Genomic DNA, 8,057 nt, shown 5'->3' with positions numbered 1-8,057 from the left:
ACAGTTGTGAAAACTATCTAAGATTGAGAACAATTAGGGCATACAAAGCTTAACTCTTGATAATCTACCCTTTTGTCATTCACCTTCTTTTTTTTACCAAATACCCTAGAGTAAAACTGCCCACAACCTTGATTTAAACTCTTTTTTTTTTTTTTATAATCCCTAAGGTTTTAACTTTAAACATCTAGCTCTCTAATTTTTTTTCCTTTCTTTTTCTTACTTTAATAAATTCCCATTTTTTTTGTTTTCTCTTTTTTTTTTAGGAGATCTTTCTCTTTTTTTTTTTTTACTTAGAGACTTAGAGCTAATTAAACTCAACCTTAGAGACTCTCCTCTTTAGTTTCTATTTTATTCCTCAACCCAACCCCAAATAAACATGCTAACCACCTATCTTTCATAACCGATTCTATTAGCTAGTCCAAATAATTCTAAACTTAGCTAAAACAAGAGCCAGTTCTCTGTCGTTCTCAATACTCTCAAGGTTTCACAACCTATAGCACCAGGAAAAGGCCTCACTCAACAAATCACAACAAGGCTTGAAAGAAAGGTTTGGGTTCAAGGGTGGGGGAAAGCAATTCGGGTTAAACGAAAAGATTGATAGAATTGGAGTGTTAACCCGAGTTTAGAGTTACCATGAGCAAGCATTCAAATTCCATAAGCAAGATAATTTAAGTTTAGGTTAAGTCCAATAATATAGAGATGATGCAATGTTCAAGAAAGTTTCACACAAGTGGAGGAAGCTTTCAAAAGACACAAGGGTTTACACAAAGATTTTTCATTTTTTTCCAAAGATTGATCTAGCAACAATGAACTGTGATTAAGGGCTATAACTTCAATCATAAGGTTGGACTTTAAACTAGGTGGTTTTAATCATTGTCCCCTAAAATCTATATGAAACAATCCTATATGAAGCAATCTAGACTCAATCCTAATATGTAAATGCAACTACATGAACACTCTTTTTTTTTTTTTTTTTTTTTTTTTTTTTTTTTTTAAATTTTTTTTTAAATGTTTTTGGGTTTTTAATGCAAATAGATGCAGACTCAAATGAATAAAACTAACATGTAAAAATTTGAAATAAAAAAATAATAAAATAAAATACAATGTTAGATACATTCTCAGACCCTCTACCAAACTTAAATTACACAGTCTCTTGTGTAAATAAATGTCTGAAAAAGAAGTCTGAGAATCACACAAATTGAAACAAAATAAAATGCAATGGTATAAACAATGGTGTGGATGAAAATGGTACCTCATGGGTTGGTGAAGAAGGAGGTTGTGGCAGCCTTCATGCTTGCCAACGTGTACCCAGGATCGTCATCGGCTTCAGTAGGCGCCGGGATTTGCTCATCAGAGAGCTCGGTTATGTGCACGGACGACTTGCTCAGACCAGCATCCGAGGGGTTGATCGGGTAAGGCATCGCGTAGCTCATCGGGTAGGGCATCGGGTAGGGCATCGGGTAGTACAACGGGTATGGTGGGAGAGGTCCGGAATGGTCACCGTGTAGCTGCTCGCAGGGTGCATTGAGTAGGGCATCATATATGACATTTGATAGGTCTGCGGGAAAGGACCCGAGTGGTCACCCGAGTGTGTGCTCGGTGCAGGCATCGGGTATGACATTGTGTACCCCGTCAGGTGAGGCGTCTGATAGGCATCCAAGTGTCTTCTCTGTGATCTATGGGGTCTGGTGATACCTTCCTCTGCTTGGGGCTCGTAGGATGACGCCCTAGGAGGCTCTGGAGGTGCTAATCCTTGGATTCCTCCTAGTGGTCCGCTCCTCCCCATCCATGTGGGTGCATATGCTGAAGTGGGAGCTGAGGCACAACTTGCCTTGTCTTGTAACTCCCTGGTCTGTCCTCCCATCACCTTCACTGTGCCGGTAAGGTCTTTCACTTTCCTAGCTAGGAACTTGTTCATCCTCTTCAACCATCTGATTCTCTTGTGAGCTTCTCTCACCCCAAATGGTTGCTTTTGGGAGCAAACATACTCCTCAAAATCATAGTTTTCCGAATTGTCTCACTGTCCTTGCCCTGTTGGCTCTCTCTCTTCAGCTTCAGATTTCCTCTCAGGGTTGTACAACTCCTCCAATGGTGGCATGAAGTCTATGTTCTCCCCTAGTCGGATCTTTGTGCACACGACGTTGGGCAGAATCATTTGAGTAGCTCCGACTGATGGATGAACGAACTTGAAGAGTAACCTATCATTTGGCTTCTCATAAGCCAAGAATCTTGTCAATGTGAGGTAATCGATGTCTAGCCATCTCGGCTCATGTACCACTCCCTTCAGGGGCACATTGTAACACCCGTACCATCGCAAAAGACGGAACAACATGTAATCCATCCGGTCTGGCCAAAAACGTTTATTTCTTTAAAATTCACCAACGAACAAACTTCAAACTGCAACTCTTGAACTTACTAACCTGGGAAAAAGGGAAATAAGGGGGTGAGTAAACAAGTTTACTCAGTGAGGAGATCAAACTCTGCCCACTGGACAAACAGTAATCATGTTCCATATATAATCACAACCATTACTTAGCATAGATTCAGAATGTCAACAATAACTTCGATATTATTTTATGTACTTTCATGGCAACTACCACACTAAAACATTTCTGCTTTCTTTATATTATTAGAGAAGTTTTACGTTCTTTATAGGTTTGGCCATTAACACTTTTTCTGGCTCCCAAACCCCCTTTCTTAGAAGACCACGGCCAATAGCTCGATTCTTCCCTGCTCGTCAGCGGTTTATGACCTGCAATGAACCCGTCGGTCCATTACAGTCCAACATCCTCAAGTATCTTTTCCTTTCTCATTCTCATCTCATTCTCATGTATGTTCGTAATTATATTTATGATATAATATATAAGTTAATTCATAACATCATATTATGTAGCTAATGTGCTTCACATATATCATGTTACTAACAACCGACTTTACCATTCACACAAATCCACACAAACACATTCAACTAACAAACAATTCTTGAGTCTATACTCAGTAACTCTCGAAGAGTACATAAGGAAAGAGGTTACTGTTATCCGCAAATACCACCATCACCTTAGCCATTGAATTTAATACTTGGTTTAGAAAAAGCAACAACAGAAACCCGCTTCAGCAACAATCCTTGATCTGCAGCGGTTTAGATGACTATAATCAATTAACCCACCCCAAAATCTCTATTTAAATTGTATGGGTGACATTCCAGTTAATTAATTAGATCTAGCTTAGTAATTAAACCAAACCAAAATCCAATAATTAATAATTCCACGAGACCATGATTCAGTTCAATAATCACAATTCATCACCACAATCATACAACTGAGTTTAATAAATAACCAATTACAGCACACTATCCATTACACCGCCGTTCAACTTATACACGTGACCACACCAACACAAATCAACTCACGTATTGAAACTTCGGTTCAAGACGTCAATTACGCAACTTAGAATTCTTGATTTACTCTATTTGAGATCCGGTTTAATAACAACACAACAACGACAAGAGTAAGCTTCACCGTTGTTTGCTCCACGATTCAAGCAACGGAGTCTACTCGGCAACAGGGATCCAAGGTGGCTCAAGCTCACGTTGGTGTTCAGTTCTCATGATTCACAATCAAACAACAACAACAGATCATTAGAAAATATTATTTACTTAATGCGCAAGTTACAAAAGAACACTAGGGTTTCCTTACCCTTAACGGCCTCGACAATGGCTATGGCTGTTACGGAGACAACGACTGACATTTCTGCTCATAGTGGTTAACACATGGTTTCAAACTCTGGTGATTCACGATGGGTTGCTGACTAACGATGGTGATCGAGGATGACGAACAACAAATCCCCGTGACCTCTTGCTCTCCTTCTCAACGATGGCAATGACAACAACATGAGAAAGACGGTGACGATGGTGAACTACGACGTTGAGAGAGACTTAGGATTAGGGTTCACAAATTCTCTTCTTTCGACAAAACAAGTACGACGATATGAGTGCATCCACACTTACACCATAAACCCTTTGTCGTTTTAACTTTGGTTAACTTGGGCTATTAATGGGCTAAAACTTCAAATAGCCCACTAATTAAAAATGGGGATGTTACACATCGCAAGCTACCAAAATCGGTGTGACTAAACCTCCTATAGAGATCTCTCCAGCTCCTTCCCGCCTCTCTGTTTTCATTGCCCAGGATTTCAGATACAAGAACTGATCAAGCAGCACAAAAACCAAACTAGTGTCCGCAACATCCCCTACTAGTGGTCTACCATCTCTAGTATTATCCAAAATCCCACAAAAGGCTATATCTAGCAGTTGGAGCTCATGATCATTCACATTCCTAGTTTCCTTCCTAGCAAATAAATTGCAGGCTAGGGACTTGTGGAAATACCTCAAAACAAGGCTCCTAATTTGAGCAGATTTGGAGCTTGTAGATTTGTAGGGAAGCTTATCTCCTATTGTCAGCCATAGGGATCTCATCTCCTCCTTGCTTACCTCCATGTTTTCTCCACTACCAGCCTTGAAACCATACAGCTCCACCATCTCCCTGAAAGTGAGTCGGTATTCCTTGTTGTGCACGGAGAAGGTGATGAACCCAATCCCCCCATCGGGTAGCAGGGTCGGGTGGTCTTCAAAATAATGTAACTGCAGCGTGGAAAGGAAGTGAACCGTCTCCTCCTCGTATGCTTCGAGGTTGGCTCGCATCATCTAGCCCAGGTAGCACATGTCAAAGAGAAACTCGACGTCTCTAGCGATTCCCAACTGTTTCATCGTTTTGCGGTGGGTGTAGCGGGTCCCAACAAAGCTCATCTTGTGGAGGACCTTGAAGAGCTTGGCCGGACTCTCAACCTCTCTTTGCTTCAGCCTCCTCAATGCCAACCGGGTGCGTTCTCTCTGCTCCTCTTCATTGTCATGACTCTCACCCTCCGTGTCTCGATCTTCTTATTCCGCCGCCCTCTCAGCTACCTCCTTAGCTTTTTCAGAAGCTGGTCTCTTCTCTCTTGCAACCGCGGCTCTTCTCCTCAACCGTGAGGTTTGGTTCTCCTCCATCGGTGTCTGAGTCAACCTTCATAGGGTCTATGACAGTTTGCTCGGACGTAGAAAGGTCCCTATGTCGGGGATATCTCCGGACAGCACTCGCCACTGGGCTTGGTGAGCGAACTCGGGGGTCTACACGATCAGGTGCTCGAGCACCGGCTTGGGTGAAGGATCGGGTTGGGGAATGGAAACGTCCACTCAGCAGTTGAGAATGTGAAGCGTCTCCTCCTCCTTGGGAATCGCGAGCATCCATGCCGTCACCTCCGGTTCTAGCAGCGGCAGAGGTATACTTAGATCCCTTCTTTTGATATGTCCTTATCTTTGGAGCCATTGGTGAATCTTTGCAATGAAGAAAAAGATACTAAACCGAGATCAATAGGGTTAGTCCACCAAGATTGAAAAACTCGATTTCTAGGGAGAGAGAAGAAGTTTGGAATACAAAGAGTTTTAGAGTTTAGAGAAAACTTATGGATTTATGAAGTTGGGGAGTTGAGGCTCCTTAAATAGAGAGGGTTGGCTTGGGCTTCACCGAGAGTGGGCTAGGGTTTGTGGAATTCGGACTCCACTCGCCATCCGAGTGGGTACACGATCAGGCGCGTCGGGTACGGATTCAGGTATAGCCTCGAGTTCCCCAAATTTTTCTTTTTCCTTTTTTTTTTTTTGAAACTCATGGAAACATAAAAATATTGTAAAATCCGAATTAAACAAAACAAAAAAAAATAAAATAAAATAAAAGTAAAAGAAAGTAAAATATACCTTTGGGACTTCCTCCCAAGTGAGCTTGTTTTAAGTCACTAAGATTGACTCTTCACGCTCTTCAAGCATGATTTTTGGGAGGGAGAAGTTTTGGAATCCTCTCCACTGTAGCAGACTGATTAAATGGATTTTTCGGTTATTGTCCTGGTTCCACAACAAATGTAGTATGAACTTCCTGGTGATGTTTGATTTCTCTTGGCTTCGTATGGGTGGAGAAAACTTGACCATCAATGGTTGGCCTTTTAATCACCTTCTTGATGTCAAGTTCCATTTTGAAGTGCTCTCCATGCTCAATGCTGATCTGTCCCTTTTTTACATCAATCACTGCTCCTACTGTTGCCAAGAATGGCCTACCTAGGATCAGTGGATCGTCTGGTTCCTTATCCATGTCCAGGATCATGAAATCGGTAGGAACCTCCACTCTTCCAATCCTGAGAGGCAAGTTTTCCAGGATACCAATGGGGTGTCTGATTGTTCTATCAGCTAGGACCAAATACATACTACTTGGTTTAAAACTGCTGAAACCCATCTTGTTGGCAACTGAAAGTAGCATGATGCTGACCGAAGCACCCAAATCACACAAGCAGTTGTTGAAAATCCGAAGGCCTATTGAACATGGCAAAGTAAAAGAGCCGGGATCCTCTAATTTCTCATCAATTCACAGTTCAGGATCTAAACACACTCCACTCCTCAGAATCGCATTCCTAATCTCTTTAACAGCTTATGATAACTCTCTAATTTACATGTATTAGACACCCATTTTTGTCCATATTTTGCATTATATATACCCTAATCTTAGCATTTTTAGGTCCTTTACTGCAGGAATCTACATTTAGGCCATTTTGGGTGCTCCATTGTTGCATTTGTGCATATTGGATGAAAACAGGTGCTTAAGAGCATAAAATGGGGGAAAACAAGGTCAAACCCGAGCATATACCCGAAGGAGCAGTTGTGCAAGAAGAACAGTCCAAACCTCAACCCGATCAAGGAGGATCTAAGAGCTGGAAGAACAACCCGAAGACCTACCCGAGGAGTTACCCGACTTGAACCTTGTTCACCCCCTCGAGCAGACCCTCGGGCAGGACCAAGCAGCTAGGTTAAAAGGGTTTCCATATATAAACCCCCCTCTTCTTCCTCTCGCCCTAGCACGCCGCAGACACTCAACATAGAGAGCGAGAGCTTCTGAGAGAGATTTTGAGCGACTAAAACACTTTTTCCACTTTGTTAGGATTTGTTTTCATTTCTTTTGCTATTCTTTCTAGTTTTCGATTCTGTACTCTTCTACTTTTATTCTATTTTCAATACAATGCAATTTTCGTTTATTTGTGTTTTTATGTTTTCTGCAATGAAATCTGAGTAGTGAAACAATGTTTCTAGGGATGGGATTGACAAATATGTGTTCTTGAATGGTTAGGATGTCTTAGCTTGATTGTTTATGTTATATAAATTCCTTTCTAGATTGGTGTTCTTAATGCTATTTTCAGACCGAGAGGTTGAGATTAGATCTAGGGTGTTTTGCCATCAAGAGATGTAGTTGAAATGCTTGAAACAATCAATGCTAGAGATTTACTCACTTAGCCTAAGAGATTAAATGTGTAAGGATTTTATTGACAATAATGAATCGGTTTCTATTGCCTGCTTGGTCATGTTTCTCCAACGAGAGTTGGGTAGGGGAGTGATCAAGGTTGATTGTTTCTATCACGAGAGTGTTTTAACAAGATTTTAGAGATTCATTGTCTAGGCAATATTTGCTTGAGGCATGTAGGACATCCATACTAGTCAGGGACACTTATGAGTTGATTACCCCATCCTTAGGAGCTTTCTTATCTTGATCGTTTAGCTTTATTTTATAACTCGACCACTTACCCGAACTACTACTCGATCACCAGCTTCGTGTATACCTTCGAGCTGTTCATCCTTGACTTCCTGACCTGATATCTCCACCCGATCCTGTACTCGAATGCTTGCATCGATTGCTTAAGTCGTGTGGTTCTTGCTTGTTTTTTTTCTTTTTGATTATTTTAGGATTGTTAGATTAAACCCCAACTGTTGCTTGGCTTGACTTGCTTGCTTCTGATCATATATTATCTGCTATCATAACAACCATTTGGATTGATAACCCTTTGTACTACAAATGCATAGGGAATTGATATCCTGGGTGAAAATCCTGTTATCAGCTTCCTTTACTTCAATCTCCAGCTGAGCTGTCTCCTTGATGGTTTCCTCTCGAAGCACGTGTGGTGGCAACATCTTAGGAGGTGGGGCTTTT

Source organism: Camelina sativa, chromosome 19, assembly GCF_030686135.1.
Source record: "Camelina sativa cultivar CO46 ecotype springtype chromosome 19, ASM3068613v1".
NCBI classification, from domain to species: domain Eukaryota; kingdom Viridiplantae; phylum Streptophyta; class Magnoliopsida; order Brassicales; family Brassicaceae; genus Camelina; species Camelina sativa.
Note: the sequence above shows the minus strand (reverse complement) of the source record.